This window comes from Taudactylus pleione, unplaced genomic scaffold, assembly GCF_031769625.1.
Source record: "Taudactylus pleione unplaced genomic scaffold, aTauple2 ptg000086l, whole genome shotgun sequence".
Classification (NCBI taxonomy): Eukaryota; Metazoa; Chordata; class Amphibia; order Anura; family Myobatrachidae; genus Taudactylus; species Taudactylus pleione.
Window position 1 is genome coordinate 32,376,002 of NW_028284488.1, and position 27,651 is coordinate 32,403,652.

The window sequence follows — 27,651 nt, forward strand, 5'->3', positions numbered from 1 at the left end:
AGTGTAAACATACTAAAAAACAAAGGATAATCATATAAAATGGAGTAAAATTCTATGGAGAGATAATGAAATACTGAATCTTCCATTACACATTTACTAAAAAACGAAGGATATTCATATAAAATGAATAAAATTCTAAGGAGAGATACATAGATAGTAATATTTAGGGATAATGATAAAATATAAATCATACTAATTATATATGGAAGGAATATAACTGACTATATAAAACCGTGAATAGATAGTGGAAAAAATAGTGAAAAAGTGCATGGTGCATAATGATAAAGATAAAACTCTATAAAAACCATTTAAGCTCAAAATCTGAGTTGAGACCTCTTGGTATCATCGTTTTTAATTTAAAAATCCACTGCATTTCACTTTTTGCCAACTTCTCTTCATTTCTTTCTCTCCATGTACTTTTAATGTTTTCAATCGCCATGAACCTTATTATTTCTTTTGTAGAGCAGTTATGTGTTGATTTAAAATGATTCGATAGGGAGTGTGTTATTAGTCCATTTCTGATGTTTCGAAGATGGTCTCCCCATCTCGTTTTTAAGGCTCGGCTGGTTCTCCCTACGTAAACCAAATTACAACTGCATTCAATTAAATATATCACATTCGTCGTGTTGCATGTCATAAAGTGATTTAGCTTATATGTGCTCCCTTTGATTGTAAAATCAATATATTTAGTTTCTTTCACTTTAATCTCTCTGCACGCTACACAGTTGCCACAGCGGAAAAAACCTTTACTTCGTATCGGGTGCGAGTTCTCTGTATTGGGTGCACTCTTTGTTAACTTGTTCTTCAAATTGGGTGCCAGTCTATAAATAAAAGCTGGTTTTGTGGGTAATGTCTTTCTTAGTACTGGATCTTTCAACAATACGTGCCAATACGTTCAAAGGGAGCACATATAAGCTAAATCACTTTATGACATGCAACACGACGAATGTGATATATTTAATTGAATGCAGTTGTAATTTGGTTTACATAGGGAGAACCAGCCGAGCATTAAAAACGAGATTGGGAGAACATCTTCGAAACATCAGAAATGGACTAATAACACACTCCATATCAAATCATTTTAAATCAACACATAACTGCTCTACAAAAGAAATAATAAGGTTCATGGCGATTGAAAACATTAAAAGTACATGGAGAGAAAGAAATGAAGAGAAGAAGTTGGCAAAAAGTGAAATGCAGTGGATTTTTAAATTAAAAACGATGATACCAAGAGGTCTCAACTCAGATTTTGAGCTTAAATGGTTTTTATAGAGTTTTATCTTTATCATTATGTACCATGCACTTTTTCACTATTTTTTCCACTATCTATTCACGGTTTTATATAGAGGCAGTTATATTCCTTCCATATATAATTAGTATGATTTATATTTTATCATTATCCCTAAATATTACTATCTATGTATCTCTCCTTAGAATTTTATTCATTTTATATGAATATCCTTCGTTTTTTAATAAATGTGTAATGGAAGATTCAGTATTTCATTATCTCTCCATAGAATTTTACTCCATTTTATATAATTATCCTTTGTTTTTTAGTATGTTTACACTGGGGATTTTATGAGGTTTTAATCTATTATATCCTTCTCTTCATCATCATGCTGAGACAAAGAATCATCTATGACTCCCCCAGTATGAAGATAGTATTATGTAGAAAACATATCGTTTTATAACCCAATAAAAGATGGCTACCCGGATCTTTGTGAATATTTAGAAGAAGTATCCCACCAAATATGGCCGCCGCACTATCAGAGACAATGCAAAAAGCTTCTTAAAGATGGCCGCCAAGCCGGAAGTACAGTGGATCCCAGATGCGTTCCACACACAGGAAGCGGGGACGCTAATAGGACAGGGAACCACCACGTGGGGGAATAACGTGTAGGAACTGTGCATCTGTGTATGACGCAGGTGGTGGAAGCGCATTGTGGACGGACGTGTATAGCGCCGGAAGTAACAGTGACGCACTTCCGGTTCGGCGATAAAATGATAAGAATTGCATTTTAGATTGTTTATATGTGACCCTGTGTATAATTACACTATCCATCAGAATTATTGTGTGATATCACAGGGACAATTAGATTAGAGAGAGTTGTTGTGGAATTGAGGGTATTAAGACTTTCAATGCCATGACCTTTTGACCTGGAAGTGAATCATGCTAAGGGTATAAAAATGATCAGTTTTACACATGAGGAAGGGAGCAGCAGACTCCCGAAACGCGTTGGCTTACAGTGACAGAACATCCAGGAGAGAGGAACTGCAGGAATACCCCTCAAATAAGGACCCAGAGACAGAGGTGATCCGGAAACCTCCATCTATAAAAACTACGGGCCCTTATTGAAGGGACTTCTGGTAATTCCCCTACCTTCGCTATATAGGATTGTGTACTCATATGTAGGAATATTTATCCTACACACAGCACGTAGGATTTTTTTATCCTGCATATAGGGTATTGAAGAATATATATTTGTTTTATTTTTAAGAAGTTTAATAAATTTTATTGGTGATTGTATTACACTATGTTTGGCCGATCTTGTGTTTTTCATATGTATGGAAGTACCACCACATCATTTTGAAGATTATATGCAACATCTTGATTGGAGTCGGGGAAGTATTGTGATTACCATTCCTAATTTGATTTGGGAGCACTATGCGCACTTAGCTATACGTACCTTGTTACTAATGCCGTGCGGACTGCCCGAATAAGTCCAGGAATATAAACCTTGGACTTAGCGTCCGACTCTTTAGTACGGAGAGATTCTTGGTCAGATAGATCCAGAATCTCCCCATCATCGGACATCATGTCGTCATCCTCATAAGGAGCGGACAGAGACGCCACCGGCCGCTTATGTGGTCTCAACACAGACTCCCCTTGTAACACGTCCGACAAATGCTGTACAGAACTCGTCAGTGAATTAACCCACGCAGGCTCTTGAGAGACCTGAGGAGGGGAAATAGGGAGACTGTGGGGTACCATGAATTGTCTCGGGAAACCCTGCATGGGTGACGACACCACTGACTGCTGGGACAATCCCATCTGTGGGAACGCAGGCTGCGGAGCTAACTGGCCCACGAGGGTTGTAAGCGCTTTGGCAAAACAAGCCCAGGGCGGCTCCTGTACCGGAGCCGTGATAGTAATTGGCCGTGCCAATAAATAACACTGTCGACATAGCCCCTCCGCGTTACCCTCCCCCTCCGCTATTGGTACCTTGCATGTAGTACAAATAAGCTGGAGAGGAAATCACTCTCAGACATGATGGTAAGTATGTGACCCCTCTCACTGATACTTGTTAGTATAGTGGGAGAACCACCCTGCAAGCACTGCACAGCAAGGGCTTTAGCAGAAGAAGAGCAGGGACAGTGAAAAGGCTGACAGTAGAAAGTGAAAGTACAGGCAGCAGACGCTAGCAGAAGTCACATGCAATGCAAAGAAATCAATTCCTGCACTATCAGCGCTGATTCTCAACTACGCAGACACAGAGCCTGGTAGGACACAGCGCTGCATACACAGACCTGTAACCAAAGGAGGAGAGGTAGGCCGGGGGACCCAGACCGCGATGCCACCGATCTTCAGCGTCCAGCAGCGCTCACCATGCTTCCAGCAAAAGATGGCTACCGAGGAGCAGAGGGGAGGCCGGCCTGGGGGAGGAGCGCTGCCACAGGGCCAGTCAGCAGATGCAGAGAGGGCTGTGTGCAGTGGGGGAGGCGCCGGCTGTGTACAGGGAAGGCGCGCTCCCCTGGCATGCAATTAACCCCTGGGACGCCGCAGCGCTACCGCTCAGCCGCAGTCCGCTGTCCAAGGGGGGTAGTGGAAGCGCAGGTTAGTTACCTGGCTCCACGCTGCAGCCAGTCCCCAGGGAGCCCCCTGCCTGGGGACTCTGGACCGGGTACTCAGCGAGGACCCACTGCGGGACCCCGCTGCTTACCTGCTGCCCCCTTGAATCCGGCCATGGTCCCAAACATCTGGGGTCACCGCTAGCTGTGACCCCAGATGCTTACCAGCATCCCCGGATCAGTACCGGCGTTCTGGTACCGGCGGGGGTGTAGGGAAGACAGCATGGGCGTCAGCATTGACTGTCCATGCTGTACTTCCAGATGAGCAGCCAGAGCTGCTTGCGAAGAAACTTCAGGGGCTAACCTTAGCCCCCCTCTAAACAGGTGCATCCGACTCCGAGCTGGGCACCAACGAAACTGAGATGCCTTGGCTCGGGGGCGGGGTATAGGAGGGGGACCCTAGTGCATCCTGGGAGGCTGAAAACTTAACTCTATGGTGCCCGATGCCTGACGTCATCACCTATACCCCAAGGTATCCTGTGGATACCCTATGGACCCTGATGTAGAATATTCCGTATTTCGGAATATTTGGATATGGGAGACTCATCCTGTATGGGCACAGACATTGGAAAAAAGTGTTATAGACAGACGAATCAAAGTTTGAGGTGTTTGGATCACAGAGAAGAACATTTGTGAGATGCAGAACAAGTGAAAAGATGCTGGAAGAGTGCCTGATGCCATCAATCAAGCATGGTGTAGTCAATGTGATGGTCTGGGGCTGTTTTGGTGCTGGTAAATTGGGAGATTTGTACAAGGTAAAATGGATTTTGAATAAGGAAGACTATCACTCCATTTTGCAATGCCATGCCATAGTGACAAAAACCCAAATTATGCAAGAACTATTTAGGGAAGAAGCAGGCAGCTGGTATTCTGTCTGTAATGGAGTGGCCAGCGCAGTCACCACATCTCAACCCCATTGAGCTGTTGTGGGAGCAGCTTGACCGTATGGTACACACTAAGTGCCCATCAAGCCAATCCAACTTGTGGGAGGTGCTTTAGGAAGCGTGGGGTGAAATTTCTTCAGATTACCACTGCCGGCGCCACCCGTGGTTCTTCGCCTTGCCGGTGACAGCCGCTACATCGCAGCTCCCTGCATAGCAGAGAGCTGCTTTACCCGCTTCCCTGGTCTTCCAGAGCCAGCAGGGGATCTGTGATCCGGCCGCCAGAAGAGGTAGATAGATGGTGGAGCGGCGGTGGGCGCATTTTATGAGTCTGTCCCGCTTGTTCAGTAGTAAAAAATTAAAAAGAAAATAAACTGTCTGTGTGCAGCAGCTTTGGAAATTCTGCCCAGCTACTTGGGCACCAAACAAAAAAACTGGCTTACAGGACTGGGGATGGGCATAGGGGAAGAGGAGCCTTTGCTGCAGGGGGAAAAGTAGTTTAGCCATATGGTGCCCAGGATGCCTGCTCCCACTGTACTCAGGGTTCCCAGTGTCCTCCCTCCCACTGATGAACGAGAAAAGTCCAGGCAATCTTCTGCTTAATGTTCTTATGTCCGAGATGGGTGCGGTATGAAAAGTCGACATTCAGAAGGACGATATGAACTTTAGGTCGACATACAAAAACATCAACATGTTCATAAGGTCAACATTTAACATGGTCAACACCAGAATGTTGACAGTTGTTTTGCTTCGTTTTACCTAGACCTTACCCTAACAATAAGCTAAAAACTGTATGTCGACATTCTGTTGTCAACAATTTAACCATGCTCATATTTTTTGAATTCTACATATTGATTGTCAACCTAAAGTCCTTTTTGACATTCTGACTGGATTTCCTCTGGGATTTATTTTAAGAGAAACTTGATGAAATTAACTTATAATGTATTCCCTATTTAAAAAATATAAAAGATACTAGCAGTTACACAGGAAAACTGTAACCATAGAAAAGCACAATGCTGCTTTATTTTTTGTATTAATGTACAAAGAAACTGGATGGAAAAGCACAAGGCAGAGTGAAACCATCATCAAGGAAAAGTGTGTGTTCATAACCTGCATTAGAGCAAATTGTATTATGAAGGAAAACCCTCATTTTTAGTGGCCATTTGTTTATTCAACTGCTGACCCAAAGGTAGGCAACATTTTTCTCTTTGGGGCGCCAGATGTTTTAACACTGCAAGCCAGAAAAGTTTTGGGAAATAGATGGGCACTACAAATGTTAGTGGCTTCCCTGTCCTTTCTTTTTGGAAGTTAGTTTGCTTATGTCAGGTTGATAATTTGTAGTCTGGAGACAAAGGCATTCTTCAGAATTGTATATTGTTATTTGAATGAGCAGAACTAACTGTGGCAGGGTTCAGTCACCAGAGACCCAGGCTTGGGTTATTCAATTTGGAGAGGCTCTGGAGATCCAAAAAGAATAAGAGGTGAGCAGTACATCTATGCCGAGAGGGCCTCATCTCTCATGTCAGTGATCGCAAATACGCACTATAGCGTATATATTTTACCCGATAATGAGCACCGGGGACTCACTTTTGCAGAATGAGTGGGTCCCCGGGGATTGGCTACTTGTTAAATTATTGATATCTCCCTGACCCAGTGGCAGGGAGAACTATTAAAATGGAGGAGGAGCCTGCCCTTTGGCGCTGTTCCTAAATGCAGCAGCTGCAGGATCCGGCTGGCACTTAACGCTACAGGGACAGGTGGCTTCAAAGTAGTGTGCAGAAGGTAGCCCCGCACCCTGGACAGGCGGTGCCACCTTGAAGTTGACCCAAGCACCCTGGCAGCATAGAAGGCTGGCAGACCCGGCATGAAGGCGGCTCTGGCATAATACAGGCGGCAATATGAGGAGTTGCACATTCCTGCATTCTCTGACCTGGAGTAAAGTTAAGTGTTTAATAAGCGGGTGGTGGGCGGGGGTGTCTATTGGTGTGGGTTCAGCTAATAATGCAAACAGGGTGGGGGTGCCACGAAGGCTAACACTGCAATCAGTGGCAGGCACGCAGGCGGTCCAGAAGGTAGTTCCACAGTACTGTCATTTAGTGTTCATAATCATTCAGCACCTTACCTCCTTCCCTTATCCCCAACACTGCCTGCCTCTAACCCCCTCTTTGCCCCCCAGAACTGCCTTAGCTAGCCACCCTTATCCCCATAACCAGCACTGCCTGCCCCTAACCCCCTCCTTGCCCCCCAGTACTGTCCCAACTGCTACCTACACCGGAATGGGTATGAAGTGCCTAACCCTAACTCTATCCCTACCACTCTGCCTTCCCCCCTAATCCTCTCTTAGTGGTACCTAACCTTCCCCCGGGGGTGCCAAACCTTACCGCACCCTGAACCTAACCCTCCTGGGGGGGTGCCCAACCCCAACCTCCACCCTAGGGGTGCCAAACACTAATCTCTTCTCCCAAAAAAACCTAACCCCGCAAGACTCCCTATACCTAACCCTCCCCACCCCCAAAGGCTAAGGGCTCCCCGACTTACCTCGCTAGGGCTGGCGTCCTCGGCATTCCGGCGTCGGGATTAAGATAGGCGTCAAAATTCCGATGCTGGGATTCTGATGTCGGTATTGAGACCTCATAGCTACATCTACACTTATCCCACCTTCCTACCCCAACGTCCACATGCCCTTACACCCCTGTAATCCTCCCTGCACAAACTGCTACCTGCCTAAACCCCTATCTCTACCCCAACTGCTGCCTGCCCTTACCCCCTACTACCCCAACTGTTAACTGCTCCTAGCACTGTCCCAGCTGCTGTCTGCACTTACCCACTCTCTACCCCCAGCACTGTCTGCCCTTCCCTCCTTCTAGCCCCAGCTCCACCAAAACTGCTTCTTGCAATTAACCCTCTCTACCCCAACTGCTACCTGCCCCTAACCCCCTCCTTGCTACCCAGTATTGCCCCAGCTGCCATTTCATTTGCCCTACTCCCAGCATTACGTGCCCTTAACTCACTCCTACCTATCCCCAGTACTGCCCCACCTGCTATCTACCCTTATCCCCGCCATACCCCCAGCACTGTCTGCCCCTAGCCCCCTCCTTGCCCCAGTACTGTCCCAACTGCTTCCAACACTTATCCCCCTTCCTACCCCAACTTACACATGCCCTTACACCTCTGTACCCTCTCCCTGCACCAACTGCACCCTGCCTCAACCCCCACCTCTACTCCAACTGCTGCTGCCCTTACCACCTACTACCCCAACTGTTAACTGCCCCTAGCACTGTCCTAACTGCTGTCTGCACTTATCCACTCCCTACCCCTAGCACTGCCGGCTTTACCCCCCTCTAACCCCAGCTCCACCCCAACTGCTTCTTGCAATAAACCCCCTCTACCCCAACTGTTGCCTGCCCCAAGCACTGCACCTGTTGGCTACATGAGATCAAAGCATTTTCGAGCAATTATAAGCATTCAATACTGTAAAATAATAGTGTGACTAAACATGGTGTATGTGTAGGGCACGTGGGGTGGTCTGATGCAATATGGGGAGATCAAAAGTATAATATGTAATGGGACCCAGAAACAGTGGTGTAGGACCCCATTTTTTTTTTTTAAAGTGAGGGGTCCCTGGGACCCACAATTTTTTTTGCTGAGAGCGATCACTGCATGTGCCACTCAAAATATCCTAGAGTGACACCTTGTGGCACTAGTACCAATGGTTGCCTACCCTGTGCTAACTAATGCTAGACACTGGACAGTAAAAATAAACCGGTCACAGAAAACGTTAGGAGTTGGTCACATTTAATTTTAAGACAGTTTTAAAGAGGGTTACTATATATTACGTACTGCCATCCAAAAAATAAAACACAATCACCTGTCTTCAGCAAAGCGTTATCGATGGTTTGCTTCATAGTATAAAACTCAAACCTGCTAGCAGCACTATATGAAGGAATACATTTCCCCTTAAAATATTTGTGTTTTAAATAGCCACTCTCATAATCCTATGCTAAGTAGGTGTGGGGACTCTCAGGAACAGACGTTGCATCACTGGCGCAGGAAGGAGGGGATAGAGGTCAGACCAACTGTCAGTAGCGGTAATGTAGCCATTACTAAAGGTGGCCATACAATGTGCAAATATCATCCCAATCAGCCAATTATTGGCTGATTGGGCCAATAATTGCACACTGTATGGTCACAACCCAGCACCAATTATCAGCCTTTCAGGAATGAAAAATCTTCAAGCATGACTCACAGATACAATTACACTGTATAACAAACACTTTTAATTTGTTTCCTTTCTAGAAATAGTTATACTTTACTCATTTGAGGTCAAGATAAACGAATCTGGCCAGTATGTTTTTATTAGCTCTAGTTTTTGAGCTACACTATTTGCAGTATATGGGCACAATTCTATTCAATGCGATGTGAATAGCGCCGGGAGATAGCTCCCGGAGCTTTTGTCGGATTTCTGCTCTCATCCCCGGGGGGATGCGAGAAGAAATCCTAGTCGGACTTGGCAGCACGGTGTAATGAATAGCTCCGGGAGCTCACTCCCGGTGCTATTCACATCGCATAGAATAGAATCGTGCCCTATGTACCTCAGTAATAGTCATAGTGAAGAGCAATTTTAACATAACCTGATGTTATCTTGATACAACATAAATAAGTGTGAACACAAAATGAAACCTACTATACAGCAACCAAAAGTACTCTCTCATAGTAGCCTATTCATGAGAGCGCTTTCTCATTTTGCTTGTCACTTGTATTCCACTTCTGGGGCAGCTCTTGTCACTGTCCAACAGTAGTCAGCAAGTATAGAAGCCATCCACCTACACCGATATCTTCGTCCCAATGCTGAAATGTCTTGACGGAATTGCTCACTGTGCTCATCACTCACTGCACCACAGTTGAGTGCTCGAAGTGTGCCGGTGTACACCGGTATGGTATACCGGCACGTCAAGAACTGAGCCGCCCGACACTCTGCCTGGCTAGAGAGGCGGCGCCGCCTTCTCCATATGTCAGGCACCTGCCGAGATGGTTACCAGCAGGTGGCCGGCATTGGAGTGGGGCTTCATGTAAATACTGTTTGTTGGTGTGTATGTCTGTCCTTATGTGTAAGGGGCACTACTACCGTGGATAATGTATAGGGGGCACTACTACTGTGGGCATTCTATTAGGGGCACTACTACTGTGGGCATTGTATTGGAGGCAATACTACTGTGGGTAAAGTATAGGGAACACTACTACTGTGGACATTGCATAGGGAGCACTACTACTGTGGGCATTGTATAGGGGGCACTACAAGGGGCAATGTATAGGTGGCACTACTGCTGTGGGCATTGTATAGGGGCATTACTACAGTGGGCATTGTATTGGAGGCAATACTACTGTGGGCAAAGTATAGGGAACACTACTACTGTGGACATTGCATAGGGAGCACTACTACTGTGGGCATTGTATAGGGGGCACTACAAGGGGCATTACTGTGGGCAATGTATAGGTGGCACTACTGCTGTGGGCATTGTATAGGGGCATTACTACTGTGGGCATTGTATTGGAGGCAATACTACTGTGAACAAAGTATAGGGAACACTACTACTGTGGACATTGCATAGGGAGCACTACTACAAGAGGCACTACTACTGTGGGCATTGTATAGGGGGGTACTACTACAAGGGGCATTACTGGGTGCAATGTATAGGTGGCACTACTGCTGTTGGCATTGTATTGGACGTAATACTAATGTGGGCAATGTATAGGGAACACTATTACTGTGGACATTGCATAAGGGCACTACTACTGTGGGCATTTTATAGGGGGCACTACAGCTGTGGGCATTGTATAGGGGGCATTACTACTTTGGACATTGTATTAGGGGCACTAGTATTGCGTGGCATAATATGTTAAAGGAGTTCTACAGTGTGGTACACTACACTGATGAAAAGGGCGTATATTAAAGGGAACATCCCCTTTAGAGTCACCACAACCCCTTTTCCTGTACACGCATAAGTAAAACCTTGGATTTTCCATACCCCCACTTCAAAGTTCCCACTGCCGCAGTTGTCAGGGAAGAAGTCCAGATGAGAATCGAGAAAGTGGATTTTGAGTGACATGTTGCAGCCTAATTGATACTTTTCTAGAAGGTTGTTCACAATCTCAACATAGTTTCCATCTCTTCTGTTACATAGAAGCCACGAATACCTCATGTAAAGGCTTCCCCAAGCCACTCTCATTAGTTCAAGAATTTGTGGACCAACAAATATCCCTTCCTTAACTTTAGCAGCGCTCAGAAGTGTAAAAGGGATTAACAAAGATGGAGACGTTTTCAAGTACATGGAGAGGAACATTTCCAAAGTTCTTTATAAGTCCAAGTTTGAAGAGGGGGCAGAAGAATTTTGCTTCTTTCAAGCAGAGGACTGTGATGGACAAAACATGGCCTACAATGACTCAACATTCCTGTATTCAGGTTTGCCAAACTACATATTCTCTATACCAAAATTTCCTAAAATACCCCTTCATCATCATAAATGGGCCATATCTTGATACCAAGAGCTAACAGTGTTTTATATGTCATATAAGTGCTTGGTATACCGAAATCAATTAGACCACAGGTTCTCAAACTCGGTCCTCAGGACCCCAAACAGTGCATGTTTTCCATGTCTCCTCACAGAATCACAAGTGAAATAATTATCTCCACCTGTGGATCTTTCAAAATGTGTCAATGAGTAATGAGTACACACCTGTGCACCTGCTGGGTGACCTGGAAAGCGTAAACTGTGTGGGGTCCTGAGGACCGAGTTTTGAGAACTACTGAATTAGACTTAACTATTTTCATGTTGGAAACATTTTCACTGTTGTGCAGTGTAATTTGTGCGTGGATATGCTCACTATAAAAACAGACTGTACAAATATCTGGCAATGGGTCGTTCTGAAGAGCTCAGTGACCAAGCGTGGTATTGTGATAGGATGCCACCTTTGCAATACCGTTCCCACGGTCAACTGTAAGCGATATTATTAAAAAGTGGAAGCGTTTAGGAACAGTAGCAACTCAGCCTCGAAGCGGAAGACAACGTAAAAACAGAGCGGGGTCAACGATTGCTAAGGCGCATGGTGCACATAAAGTCACCAACATTCTGCATATTAAATAGCTGAAGAGTTCCAACTTCCACTGGCATTAATGTAAGCACAAAACTGTGCAGCGGGAGCTTAATGAAATGGGTTTCCATGGCCGAGCAGCTGCATGCAAGCCTCACATCACCAAGTCCAAAGTCAAGTGTTGGATGAAGCACACAGACACTGGACTGTGCAGCAGTGGAAATGTGATCTGACGAATCAGGCTTCTCTGTTTGGCAGTCAGACGGGAGAGTCTGGGTTTGACGGATGCCAGGAGAACGTTACCTGCCTGACTGCATTGTGCCAATTGTGAAGTTTATCGTCAATCTCTGAATGTATTGGAACCTAATGGACGAGAATGGTGTGGGGCTGTTTTTCAGGGTTTGGGCTACGGCCCTCATCTCCAGTGAAGGGCAATCTTAATGCTTCAGCATACCAAGACACTTTGGACAATGCTATGTTTCCAACTTTGTGGCAACAGTTTGGGAAAGGCCCTTTTCTATTCCATCATGATTGTGCCCCAGTGCACAAAGCAAGGACTATAAAAAGACATGGTGTGAGCAGTTTGATTTGGAAGAACATGACTGGCCCGCACAGGGCCCTGACCTCAACCCCATCGAGCACCTTTGGGATGAAGTGGAACGGAGATTGCGAGCCAGGCCTTCTCGTCCAACATCAGTGCCTGACCTCATAAATGCTCTACAGAATTAAGGGGCTTTTTAAAGTATATGTATTTGAATACAATGTCATTACAGTCCCTGTTGGTGTAATGGTCTGGCGACCAAATACTTTTGTCCATATAGTACGTGTAGTATGTGTGTATATAAATACACAGACAAAAGTCCATGAAAGAGGCCTTTTTGCCTCTTTGATACCCAACATTTGGCAGGAAAAATCAGAACTTGGCGGGAAAATACAAGCAGGTTCCGAGCCAGCACATTTTGTGTGTGTGTGTGTGTGTGTGTATATATGTGTGTGTATATATATATGTGTGTATATATATATATATATATTATATATATATATATATATATATATATATCACACACACATACATACAGCTAAGGTGCAGCACTCCCTTATAAAAAAAAACAAAAAAAACACACAGACCACCAGGGAAATAAGGGAACGTTTCAGTACTTTAAGTACTATCTTTTATAAGGGAGTGCTGCACCTTAGCTGCATATTCAATCCTTTTTGTGCGGGCACCCATGCAGGATATGTATCGTTTTTGTGAGTGCCAGACCTCTTGAAGTGTGTGTGTGTGTGTGTATATATATATATATATATATATATATATATATATATATACACACACACACATAACAAGAGATATGGTAAGAACTTACCTTTGTTATCTCTGTTTCTACGAAGTCCATAGGGTCCACAGGGTTGACCTTGGGGTATAGCTGGATCTGGAACCACGGGCACCACGCAGTTAAAGCTTCGCTGCTCCCAGGATGCACTTGGGTCCGTCCTCCTCTATACGCCGCCCCCGGCCACAGGCACCTCAGTTGGTAAGCAGCTAAGGCCGGAGGAGGAGACTAAACAGAGAGAAGGAAGACTGGAACACACAAGAAACCATACTCACAGAAATGGGAGACGGAAAACCGGTGACCAGCCACACAGCCCATTTGAAGCCAGGTGCGTCAGGGCGGGCGCCCTGTGGACCCTATGGACTTCGTAGAAACAGATAAAAAAGGTAAGTTCTTACCATATCTCTTGTTTTCTACTTCAGGGTCCATAGGGGGTCCACAGGGTTGACCTTGGGGATGTCCCAAAGCAGTTCAACTAAGGGCGGGGACGCTCCTGTGCTGAAAGGAGTACCCGGCGCCCAAAGGATGCATCCTGAGAGGCGAAGGTGTCAAACGCATAGAACCTCAAAAACGTTTGAATGGAAGACCAAGTGTCCGCCTTACACAGCTGAGCAGCGGAGGCACCACGTCTAGCAGCCCAAGAGGGACCCACAGAACGAGTGGAATGAGCCTTAACAGAGGCTGGCACAGGTAAACCCTCCTGTGCATAAGCCTCACAAATAACTGAACGAAGCCAACGAGCTAACGTTTGCTTGTTGGCAGGCCAACCCCTCTTGTGTAAACCGAAGAGGACAAACAACGAATCCGATGTCCTAACCGAAGCAGTCCGGTCCACATAGATTCTAAGTGCCCGGACTACATCCAAGGAAGCCTCACCAGCTGAAAGATCAGGTGACTGAAAAGCTGGCACGACAAGCTCCTGATTAATGTGGAACTTGGAGACCACTTTGGGCAAAAATTCAGGACGAGTGCGGAGCACCGCTCTGTCCTGATGAAAATTCAGAAAAGGGGGGCGACAGGAAAGCGCCCTCAACTCTGACACCCTCCTGGCAGAAGCAATTGCTAGGAGAAAAACGGTCTGGAACATCAGCCACTTGAGGTCCACCACCTCAAGAGGCTCAAAAGGAGAACCCTGCAAGACCCGTAGCACCACCGCCAAGTCCCAAGGAGCCACAGGAGGCACGAAGGGAGGCTGTATCCTGAGAGCACCCTGGAAAAAGGTGTGAACATCCGGTAGTGTAGCAATCCGTCGCTGAAACCACACGGACAAAGCAGACACATGAACCTTCAGAGAGGCCAGGCGTAAGCCGAGGTCCAAACCTGATTGAAGGAACTCCAAGATTCTGGAAACCCGGAAAACCTGAGGATCATAGTTTCTGGATTCACACCACTGAAAGTAAGTGCGCCACACCCTGTGGTAAATCCGTGCGGAGGCAGGCTTGCGTGCCCTAAGCATGGTACCAATGACCGAACTGGAGAAACCCCTAGACCTCAAGACGGCTGTCTCAAGAGCCACGCCGTCAAAGACAGCCGACCCAGATCCGGGTAAAGGCAGGGCCCTTGAGACAACAGGTCCCGACGCTGAGGAAGAAGGTACGGAGAGTCTATGGAGAGACACCTCAGATCGGAGTACCAAGGATGTCTGGGCCACGCCGGAGCAACCAGCACGAGCGTGCCGCCGTCCTGCTAGAATTTCCGCAGAACCCGAGGAAGTAAGGATATTGGAGGAAACAGATACGCCAGGTGAAACGTCCATTTCACCGACAGCGCGTCTACCAGACTGGCGCCTGCGTCTCTTGTCCTTGACCTGTAAACGGGCAATTGTGATTGTGACGGGAGGCCATCAAGTCCAGCTCCGGCAGCCCCCACCTGTCCACGAGTAGCTGAAACACCTCTGGGTGAAGCGACCATTCCCCGGGATGCATGTCGTGACGGCTGAGGAAGTCCGCCTCCCAATTGAGGACTCCGGGAATGAAGACTGCCGAGATCGCTGGAATGTGACACTCCGCCCAAGCAAGGATGCGAGACACCTCCGACATCGCTGCCCGACTTGGTGGTTGATATACGCCACCGTGGTGGCTGTCGGACTGCACCTGAACCGCCCTTCCATGACGAGCGGGACCGGACGACTGCAGGGCCTGATAAACCGCCCGCAGTTCCAGAATGTTGATGGGAAGAAGAGCTTCTTCCGCAGACCAACGACCCTGAAGTGACAACGAGCTGGTCACTGCCCCCCAACCCCGAAGACTGGCATCCGTCGTGAGCAGGACCCAGCGGGATCCAAAAGGGGCGCCCCTCGACCAGATGAGCTGTCTGAAGCCACTAAGCCAAAGACTGCCGAACCTCTGGGGACAACACCAGCAACTGAGAGCGGATCCGGTGAGGTAACCCGTTCCATTCCGATAGAATCAGCCCCTGCAGAGGCCGGGAATGGAACTGGGCAAATTCCACCATGTCGAATGTTGACACCATGGAGCCCAAAACCCTCATAGCCGAATGGACCGACAGGCGGCAACTGCTCAGGCAACTGTGTATCCTCAGCTGCAGGGAGGAGACCTTCTCCGGGGTCAGGAAGATCCTTTGCTGACGAGAATCCAGCAGGGCTCCCAAATGAACCATCCGCTGAGATGGAATCAGGGAGGACTTTTTCCAATTTATCAGCCACCCGTGCGCTTGCAGGCAAGCAACCGTCAAGTGGAGATGATTAAGCAGTACCTCCGGGGAACTCGCCAGCAACAGGAGGTCGTCCAGATACGGTAGTAGCCGTACATTCTGGTTCCGAAGATGTGCGGCCATGACCGCCATAATCTTCGTGAACACCCTCGGTGCCGTGGAGAGACCAAAGGGTAGCGCCCGGAACTGGTAATGGTGTTGAAAAATAGCGAACCTCAGATACCGCTGGTGCGAAGGTGCTATCGGAACATGGGGGTAGGCGTCCTGGATATCCAGGGACACCATGTAATCCCCCGGTTCCATCGCCAGAATGATGGAACGTAACGTTTCCATCCTGAACTTGGGAACTCTGAGGAATTTGTTCAGAGACTTCAAGTTGAGGATAGGGCGATGAGAACCATTGGGTTTCCGCACCAGAAACAGAGAAGAATAGTACCCCGTCCCTCGTTGTAATTGAGGAACGGGAACAATGACCCCTGCTGTCAGCAAGGACTCTATAGCTTCCTGAATCTGTAAAGACTTGGTCGTATCCTGAGAAGGACTCGTGCAGAAAAACTGGTGGGGCGGTCTGTGCCGAAAAGACAGGGCGTACCCCTGGGAGACCACTTCTCGAACCCAGGCATCCATGGTGGTATTGTGCCAGCACTGGGCAAATAGAAGAAGTCGGCCTCCCACTCTGGGGTCCCCCAGAGGGAGGCCCGTCCCATCAGGCAGAAGGTATATCTTCCTGCTTGGAAGAAGGGCGACTGGCACTCCAGGGCTGCTTCTTGGGCTTAGAAGCGGCCTTGGTCGTCGACTGCCTCGGGAAGGAGTGACCTTTTGCCTTGCCCTGAACCCGAAAGGACCGAAAGGCAGAGCTCCGTACTTTGGTAGGTGCAGAAGCCGAAGGGAGGAAAGCTGATTTAGACTTAGCTAGAGTATCCACAATTTTGTCCAAGTCTGGACCAAAAAGCAACTCCCCATTAAAATGTAAGGCCTCCAGTCCCTTTTTGGAGTCAGCGTCAGCTCTCCAGGACCTCAGCCACAAGGACCGACGCGCCGACACAGCTGCAGCAGACATCCGAGAGGTTAGCAGGCTTGCGTCTAACGATGCTTCCCCAATGTAGGAAGTCGCATCCCTCATTTGACCTATCAACGCTCTCTGGATCTCCGGAGCATCTTCCGGAAAGGTATCCTCCAAAGCATTGGCCCAGCTCTCGATGGCCTTAGCCACCCAAGAGATGGCCATGGACGGACGGGCCACCGCCCCCGAGAGAGAGTAGATAGACTTCAAACAAGTCTCCACCTTCCTGTCCGTGGGATCTTTCAGGGAGGAGATCGACGGCAAAGGCAGCGTAGCGCTTTTAATTAAGCGGGTAACGTGGGAATCCACCGCTGGAGGAGTTTCCCACTTCCTGCAATGAGCCTCCGGAAACGGATAGTTCGAAGCCAACCGCTTCTGCGGTTGGAACCTCTTGCTGGGCAACTGCCAGGCCCCTGCCATATGATCCGTCAATTGATCGGACAGGGGAAAAACCGTCGATGCTACCTTGGCCTTTTTAAAATTTGGGTATTTTGACCTGGGGGCGGGCACATCCTCCTCAATGTGAAGGATGGCCCGCACCGCACTAACCAATGCCGGCACATTAATGGAAGACTTAGCCTCCATCTCCTGGGCCCTGGCATCCGAGTCAGAGTCTTCATGGATCTCCCCATCATCCGAAGACACGTCCGTGTCCGTGAACTGAACCGCCAGTGAAGCCGGAACGGAACGCTTGGACGCCCGTGGGGGCAAATCACTGTGCAACATATGTTGAAAAGCCGATGACGAAGCCGCCAGACTCTGAACAGAGCTGGAGAGGACGTCCACCCAAGGCGGGGGTACTGCCTGAGGATACCCCTGAAAAGCTACCATCGACTGCTGCGGTACCGTGGGGGATTGCACGTATACCGGCAAACCCGCATAAGGACCCACAGTCTGAGACCCGGGAGGAGACTGCACCAGACGAGTCACACCCGGGGAACGGAGCATGGTAGGCTGGGGCAACGCCCTAGAAGGGGCCGTAGTCGGGACCGCAAGTCGGTCCGCGATTGACGCCAGCACTTGCGCAAACATTGCCCATGGAGGATCCTGCGCCACCGGGGGTTTAGAGGGTCCAGGTACCAACTGGCACCGCCCGCACAGACCGTCCTGAGACAAATCTGCCCCATCAACCCCTGCCGAACAGCGTCGGCAGGAAAACAACACAGGAGCCTCGGAGCGCTCATTCCCCTCATCAGACATGACACAAATATTTTTGCAATAAAAGTGTCTCACCGAAACGAGGTAAGGCGTATATAACACCCACGCACTCCCAAGTATGCAACCCAAACAGCCCACAATATGGTACTGAGGAGCACACCGCAGTATGTGACGGACCTCACAAATACGTAGATTTATATAAGTGAGGTACACAGAAAGAACACCCCTCCCCCACGCACCTGCGGGCCGTAGGAGAAGGAAAGGGATAGGTAAAAAGCTGACAGTAAGAAGAAAATAAGCACAGACAGCAGCACTAGCAAAAGTCACATACCGTGCAGAGAAGTATTACTCACTGCACCTTCCGCTACAATCAACCTCCCAGATTCAGTGTCTGGGAGGGCTATAGCGCTGCGAACACTGTCCTTTGCAGGGGAGAGGTACGCAGGGGGACTGGTCCACTGGAAGCCTGCCTGGGAGCTCTGCGATGCTGCCTGAAGATGGCCGCCGGAGAGCTCTGAGAAGGAGTGGCCAGGAGATAACAGCCCAGCGACGCCAGCACACATGAGAGAAGGCGCGCTGGGCTGAGGTGAGGAGCGCTGAAGCAGGGAAGGCTGCCTCCCCTGCTAGCCGGTTCCCTGCCGGTACTTACACCCCGGGGGCCAGCGGTCACGCGGGGTATTCCTGAAGAGGGGGAGCCCGCCGCCGCTACTAGCGCCGCCGGTCTGTCCCCAGAGACCGGCGGCATGAAGACTGCATTATCCCCGCGTGCAGCGCTGACAGCGCTGCACGCAGCTTACCTGGCCCCTTCAGTCCGGCAGCAGTCCTTGGGAGGTCCCGGAACCACGCTAGTACTGACTCCGGGGTCCCGCTGCGATCCCCGGATCAGTACCGGCGTCGCAGCGCCAGCGGGGCTGTTGGAGCGGCAGCGTAGACGTCCAGATTGACAGTCTGATGCTGCCGCTCTGAAGACAGTAAAAATAAAATAATAAAATCTTCATTTTTAAAAAAAAAATAAAGCTATGGGGCTGCTTATGCAGCCCCACTGCGCAGGGTGACCCGACTCCGGCCGGGCACCAACTAAAACCGAGGTGCCTGTGGCCGGGGGCGGGGTATAGAGGAGGACGGATCCAAGTGCATCCTGGGAGCAGCAAAGCTTTAACTGCGTGGTGCCCGTGGATCCAGATCCAGCTATACCCCAAGGTCAACCCTGTGGACCCCCTATGGACCCTGAAGTAGAAACATACATATGTACACACACACACACATATACAATTCACTCCAGAAGCACTCCTCTCTAATCCAGTATTGTAGAGCGTGCAATTCCTCACATAAGCCTCCAAACAAGGTGGGTTACGGTGTGCAGCATCAAAAACAGGCGGCACGCATTGCAATAGTATCACAGGACACCAGGTAATACCGACGTTTCAATGTCCTATACAAACATTTTCCTCAGGGTATGTATGTATGCATATACATATATACACACACACAGATGTATGTAAAATCTTTGTATTTATACATAATGAAGGGTTCCAATACAGTCAGAGATTGACGATTGACACTGAAAGGACTGTATTCAAAAGAGGACATGCAGACCACCTTTTTTTTTTTTTTTTTTAAATCCACCTTTCAGCTACACATTTGTTAGTAGATACTATTTATATGACACACGTTATAACAGCTGTTTTAATATATCATTTGCTTTTTTTCATGTGGTAAAAGGATTTTTTGCAATAGTTAGCATATTGCTAATTATTGCATGGAAAACAGAGGACTTTCATTAACCTTTGTATAAATAAGTGATGAAGAATTTTTCAATGTACTTTTTTCAAATTACACGGTCAAAAGAGTTTATTAATTATTGTGTGGATAATCAATTATAGGACATTTCTTGTACTTGGAGAGGTTATCTCCTGCAATTATACAAAAATGTTCAGTGTTGTGTCTCTGCAATATGCCCTTGACAAAAGCTGTCTGACTTAATGTGGAGATGTATATACTGCTACAACGTGCACTGAGAAAATTCTTCTCATTAAATTTTAAGGCAATTATGATAGTGGTGCTATGAGAATATTTCAATCTGTGTGGTTCACTCTTTTTATATATGTATTATATTTTCGCCTTAATCACCAGTACACTGACCAGCCTCAGTACTGTAGTATAACATGTTGACATTCAGGAAGTCACAATTGGACACGTCTACATTCACGTCGTCGACACAGACTTAATATCCAAAATTTCAACATTATGAATGGCCTATTTTAGACTAACTGCACCCTAACTTCGTGTGAAGATATGTTCATGTCAACATTATAATCGTTGACATTAGTGCCAACATGGTGACTACATACCGTGCAATTGTTGAGATGTAACACACAAGCAGCTGAGTTGCTATATCGGTTTCATTTTCCAAAAGATCAGCGGTGGCCAACCCGCGGCTCTCGAGCTGCATGTGGCTCTTGTTGATGCGATGCGGCTCGGGCCCTTGCAGACCCCCACTGCAACTGTGAACACTGGCCTCTGAAGCGATAAGACGCTAAAGAAGTCTTTGATCGCTTCAGAGGCCAGTGTTCCTAGTGATGCAGTGAGCGGGTGACTACATTAAGTCACCCGCGATGTGAGGAGCCTACATGCCTGCTGGATCTAGTGAGATCCAGTCAGCGGCAGCCCCAACAGCGTGGAGCCGGCTATGCGATGAGGGAAGTACTGGGGGGCACTAGTTTAGAGGGCACTGCATATGGGGCAAAACTACGGGGGGCTAAGATACTTATAATAGTTACTTATACTAAGTAACTAATAATAAAGGTACTCCAAATGATTTGCTAATTATAGCATAGCTTATATATCTAAGGGACTAAGGGGGCTATTTAATAAACATACATTTCTCCAAACATAAATATCACATATCATCACTATTTTCTTTTCGTCATATTAAAAGAAATATGTTGCGGGGACAGGTGAAGTGAATACGGCCTGTCCTTGCGAACTCATCAGGGCTGTTAAGAGATATTTGTGTATTTTAACCTCTGCATGTGCTGGTTAGAGCAGGTGCATTGTGCGTGAAGTCGGTGCCAAACAGGAGCCGTGTGTATGCGTCGACACATCGCTGCTTCTTCCCGGGCCGGCTACTACTCCAGGATCCCTGGTAGATAAACAACCCCACGCGTGCGCATCTGATACGTATTGTGTGTTGGCAGTGCACTTCAGCACAAATAATCCCAACAACGTCCAGAAAGTTTCCCAGATGTATTGCTGCTTAATCCTCAAATTCCTCTTGCCGGGAGGATACAATTTTTCTAAAGATGCAAACAATAACAGGATTTTGGTACTTACCGATAAATCCCTTTCTCCGATTCCATAGGGGACATTGGAGAACATAGACAGTGGTGGTATAGACGGTGCTGAGAGGGAGGTGGCACTTTAAATATTAAGAAGTGTAACTAGCTCCTCCCCCTCTATACCCCCCTCCAAGCCTCAGTATTAGAAAACTGTGCCCGAAGGGAGTTGAGAAAAAACAAACGGAAGAGGAGGCGGCAAAGCCAGTACACAGAACATATGAAAAGGTTGAACAAAACAAAAAACGTAACACAACCAGAGACATCAAATCATTGTCCAACAGACATAACATAAAAAGACCCCAACCCTGGCAGGAAGGAACAGCGCAGGGTGGGCGTCCAGTGTACCCTATGGCATCGGAGAAAGGGATTTATCGGTAAGTACCAAAATCCTGTTTTCTCCTTCATCCACTAGGGGACACTGGAGAGCATAGACAGTGGGGACGTCCCAGAGCTCCCAGTACGGGCGGGAAAGCGCTGAGAACCCTGCAAAACAGACCGGTCATACTGCGCTGCAGAGGCCGCAAACATGTCAAATCTAGAAAAAGAAAGGAATGTCGGCCAGACCAAATATCCTCTCTGTAAAGAACTACATGGAAAAAACCCTGTGAGCAAACGCCCAGGAAGAGCCTACAGAGCAAATGGTGTAGGAGAAACACAGACTCCTAAGATGAAGTCATATATGCCTGATTGATAATCATACAAAACCAGAGGGCCAGAGACTCTGTTGAAGCTGGCCAACCAAGACGAACTGCGTCATACAAAACAAATAAAGCTTGATATGCATATGGCTGCAGTCCCTACCACATAAAAACAAAGAGGCCTAACATCATCCAAGGATCCTGACGAAGGAGAGTGTCGAGGAAAAACCGGTACCACAATAGGTAGGTTGACGTAGAAAGCCGAAACCCCTTTTGAAAGAAAATCCATTTTAGTACGGAGGTCCGCTCTATCCTTGTAAAATATCAGGAATGGAGGACAACAGGATAGAGCTCCCCGAGCCAACACCCTCCTGGCTGATGCCATTGTTACCTTCCATGAAAGGTATCTGAACTCCTCCAACCACCAAAAGGTCAAACAGAGGAGACTGCAAGAAAGAAAATACGAGATCCATTTGCCATGAGCCGCAGGAGGAACACAGGGTGGTAGCAACCGAATCACACCCTGTAGAAAAAGTCTGAATCTCCAGAATGCTAGACGCACTTGTTCTGGAAGCAAATGGTCAAAGCTGAAAATGTAACTTTCAGCAAACCCAATCACATACTGTACTAGGCGAGAACCTGTTTGCAGAATGTGGCTAGGTTGAATTCAGTAGGAAGAGCCCCTCCACATTCACACCACGCAACAGAAGATTGACCCTAATGGTGGTAATGATTAGAATTACCCTCCTTCCTAGCTGTAAGCATGGCAAGGCTTGCCCTATATTGGATTCCTGTAATTCTGAAAATGGCCTTTTTAAGAGTCACGCTATCAAACATAGCTGTCTTCAGTGTGGATAGACTAAAGGAACCGGTAGTACGAGAACTTCTCTCAGAGGTATAGGCCACTGATCGTCGACCTGCAGAAACTGAAGGCTGAAATACCAAGATCTACTATGTCAATCCAGAGATACCAAGAGATCCCTGGCCCTCACCCTTCTGATGTGTAAAATCCAAGGGAGTAGAGGAAACAGTCAAACGTGAACTGCCACGGTGATGACAATGCCTCCACCGCCGCTGCCTCCGGGTCTCTCGTGCTAGAGCAGTAGAAAGTGAGTTCATGATTGCGACTTGATGTCATGAGGTCGACCTGAGGAAGACCCCACCGTAGGTAAACAAGGGACCTACAGGAGTAGAGCCCTGAATGCTCGTCCTACTGGCTAAGGAAGTCGGTCTCTGAATACTCTGCACCTGGAATTAAAGTATTCGAGATTGCCATTGCAAACCTTTCCGCCCAGGTTAAAATCCGGCATACTATCTTTAAAATTGCCGGACATATTCACTGTGATTAATGTACGCCACTGTCTTGGCGTCGTACTGTGGCCTCACAACAGGTGATCAGCTTTCTGAATAGCTTCCAGTGAAACCCAACGGCCCTGGAAGTGCTGATCTGTAAACACAGCTTCACATCCTATCAGACTCGTGTCTGTGGTGAAGAGTACCATCCCCGACTCAATCTCTTTCCCTCCAATAGGAAATCTAGTTCAACCACCAGAGAAGGGTATCCGAGTTCTGGGACTAACTTTAACCGGTAGGAGAAGGGAAAGATGGGATTCTGCTCACTAAGAGAGAGGGAGTAGTTGAAAAGAAGAAAAAAAAAAAAAAAAATTCGGAGAGAATTCCAAATCAATACCAGACGATGTTGAAGGACCCTCTCGTCACCATGTCCTGAATGGAAGCTGCGCTGTTTTTTTTTCCCTCCTTTTTCCGTAGCAGAATAGACTAGGGAAAACACAGATACCACCCCTGACGAGGAGGTTGTTGTGAATCACTGACCTTTTGCAATAATTAGACCCCGTAATGGGCCTTCAGCAGAGGATCATCTAGGTAACGGATAATAATGAACTCCTGTATCTGAAGGAGAACCGTCATGACAACCATGACCTCTGTGGAAAGGAGAGATCCAGAAAACTAATCTCAGAAGCACCTGAGGAGGCGGCCTTAAAAGGGATGTGAAGAAATTGTCTTTGATATCCAGAGATATCGAGATTCTCCCTTCTCTAGTCCCGCATCAACTGAAGGGACTAGGTAAAACTTAGAAAATCTGTAGGAATACAGTGAAATTCTAGTAGAGAATACAGATATTATGTAGGTTGCGCACCGGAGGGGGGGTCTGCAATGGGTGTGCTGTTTGTATGAGAGATTGTCTAGCTCTCTATGGATGCAATATTGTAATAAAAGGTAACAGCGCACAAACCTTGGCAGTGTGAATGTGACGCATTAGACTGTTGGTGCTTGATAGAGAAAGTGAGGTCTGACTGAGTCGTAAGGCCTCAGAATCACGCAAAGACTGGTCTGATGGCTGGGAACCTGAATCTTCACAATTGTGGATAGAAGCTAGTGTATAATCATCTGTAAAACAATACTCCTATTGTTGGAGACTTGGTAAAAAGAAAAAGAAGGTAGAGAGAGAGACTAAGTCAAGCTTGTATCCTCGGGTGATGAAAACCCAGACCCAATCGTTCGTACAAGACACCGTCCATACGACACTGAAGTCCTAAAGACTCGCTTCCACTGTGGAAACCCCCAGGTAAGAGGAAAGCCATCCTGCCCTAGACTCAGTAGTGGACTTAACTTTATATAGGAGTAGATGTTATAGCGACTCTACCCTGAATTACGGAACCACAGGAAGATGCACAATCCGGAACCCGAAAGGGCCGAAACGAGGGTCCTGGTATAAGGACTTCTAGGGGAGGAAACTGCAGACAGTATATGAGAGGATCTACCCCCTGTAAATTACCATGACAGGACGCAGTATCAGACCTGTAGCTGTACAAATGGAATTGTATCACCTTATATACTGCTATGCATGAAAATGAGAAAAATATATATATATATATAAACGCTGGGACATCTGAAATTTGTTTATCCGTATGTTCCCTAGCCGACAACAGGGCATAAATTAGTTTTATGCAACTGAAAGTTCAATAGCAAGTCTGTTATTTCCTTTTGGAAAGAATACTGTGGGGGACAGGACTAGTGTCCCCTTTTTGCCATACCTGTCAGATTTAAGCCTACACCACCTGGTATCCCCAGGCGGTCTCCCAGTGCTAACCATGCCTGACCCTGCTTAGCATCCAAGATCAGACGAGATCGTTACATATATATATATGCATATACATAACAGGCAATGTAATTACCTGCACCACCAGTGATCCATGTTTTCGAACCAGGGTCTCAACTAACATGACCACTAGTGCAGCAAGGTATTAGTGCACAGAGCTATACGGCTCTTACACACTCTAGATTCACTGCAAGGAAAAAAACAAAACACATTATCCGCACATGGAAAAGTTTTTACAGTATCTGACCCTGATCAGTGGTACGGGAGCCTTTTATGAGGGTAACACTCCTGTCTATCTCAGTCAGTGATAGCTATATGTATATATACACATATCTAAGCTCCTTAACAGGAGTGTCATCCAATTACCTTGTACGCTACACAATAGGGAGTTAGTGTTACACAATATTTGTAGGTATGTAGAGACCTTAGTCTCATGACACATACATACCTTACACAAATATTAAATTGAAATGAAAAAGGTCAACAGCAGAAATCGGTATACAGAGACAGAAGAGAGCCACACCTGCCCTAATAGCGCTCCTAGCAGTGCCAGAAAAACGCTAGGCAGATATTGAAATGCTCTCCTGCCCAGCCTAAATCACACACTGTACTTACAGTTCCCTTTAGACTATCAGGATCACTACAGCAGCATATATAGATATAGGTGTATAAACACATTTGGCAGAGTTGTAATCACCGCCAGCATCTTCCAGAGAAGCGCTGGGGCTGCAGAGGAAGAAACAGGGCTCCGGAGCTAAGCTCCGCCCCGGGGATAAGCTCTGCCCCCAGCAGGACTCCGGAGCTAAGCTCCGCCCCCTGCTATGGAGCTCAAATGTACTGTAAGCGCGCTATTTAGTATTGCCACGCAGTAAGTGGCAATCATCCTCTGTTACTAATGAGCCTGTATGAGGCTCCTGCAGCAGGGAATGTTCCTGCTACACCCGCTGCTTACATGGCAGCTGTGTGCTCCACGTGGTGAGCTACAGCTATCTGCCCTGCTGCTCCATTAGCCGGAGCAGCTTTGTGCTGTGAGTGTACCAATATAACCTGGCTACCCCGCTACTCGAGGAGCCAGGGATACTCACCACTGCTGCCTGCTGCTCTGTCAGTCAGAGCAGCCTTGCGCAGAGAGAGAGGAAGGGCAGTAGTAACTGTATTATACCATAATAATTACCTGGCTACCCCGCTACACGGGGAGCCAGGATACTCACAGCTGCTGCCTGCTGCTGTTTTGCGCAGAGGTTGGCAGGGCCCAGTATTATACCGCCTTTTATACTAATAACCTGGCTACCCCGCTACTCAGGGAGCCAGGGATAATTACAGTCACTGCCTACTGCTCCGATCGTCGGAGCAGCCTTGCGCAGCGAGTTCAATAACCTGGCCACCCGGCTACTCGGGGACTCAGGGATACTCACCACCGCTGTGTGCTGCTCTGTCAGTCAAAGCAGCCTTGCGCAGAGAGAGAGGCAGGGCGGTATCTTAGTTACAGCCCGCTGCTCTGTTAGATGGAGCAGGTATTATACCGCCTGTTATAATAATAATAACCCGGCTACCCGCTACTCGGGGAGCCAGGGTATACTCACAGGTAGCTGCGGTGCTGCCGGCGGCGGTAGTGACTGATGGGGACCGTATGCGCGCTGCACGCAGCGGCATGTGGAACCCCTTAAGGAGACGGTGGTCTCAGCAGTCGGGACCCCAGGCCAAGTGCGTGCACTTGCGAGCGGGTCCCCTGGCAGCTCCATTGTCGCAGACAGGCAGTGCAGCTACTGCCTGCCTGTCCTCAATGATTCTATCTTCAGCACAAAAGTGCTATCTAACTATATTACCAACCCCTGAGGAGTGTGAAACACATCAGCTCCCCTCAGGCACAAACTAATACTGAGAAAGGGGTATAGAGGGGTAGGAGCTAGTTACACTTCTTAATATTTAAAGTGCCAGCTCCCTCTCAGCACCGTCTACACCCCCACTGTCTATGGTCTCCAGTGTCCCCTAGTGGATGAAGGAGAAATAGATAGTGGAATAGTATAAAAGATAATCTTTACTTATAATAATGCTCACATAAATTAAAAGTAAAGACTTTGCACACAGCCCGGTAATCAGTCCTCGTCAGCTTGCAGATCTCTCAGCCGTCGTAGGAGCCTCCGGACCAACACTGCTGGAGGTAGCATATGACGTAACACCTCACATCAGCTTGGCCACTCCCAATGCCTTTCATCGATGATTGACGAATTCATCAGCGAAACACGTTGGGCTTGGCCAAACTGATGTGAGGCGTTGTCGTCATCGGTCACAATATCAAACACAAGAGCAGCTTAATGGTGGCGCAGAATGTCCATTAGATCTTGGCCAGTGATGCCAGTGCAACTGCATCTTTCAACACAGTCGCTGGACACGACACTCTTGCATCTTACTAGCCACCCTGTTACACAGCAGGCATGCCTCCAACATTGCCTCTCTGGGCAGGATGCATGATGCATTGCATACCACTACCCTCACATGCATGCAAG

At 47.5% G+C, this 27,651-nt stretch overlaps 1 protein-coding gene across 1 annotated transcript in view; it reads right to left on the bottom strand.

Annotated features, from left to right (window-relative positions):
* The window catches only part of RSBN1L (round spermatid basic protein 1 like), a 138,625-nt gene that overhangs the window by 14,260 nt on the left and 96,714 nt on the right, over window positions 1-27,651 (bottom strand). The window lies entirely within an intron of this gene.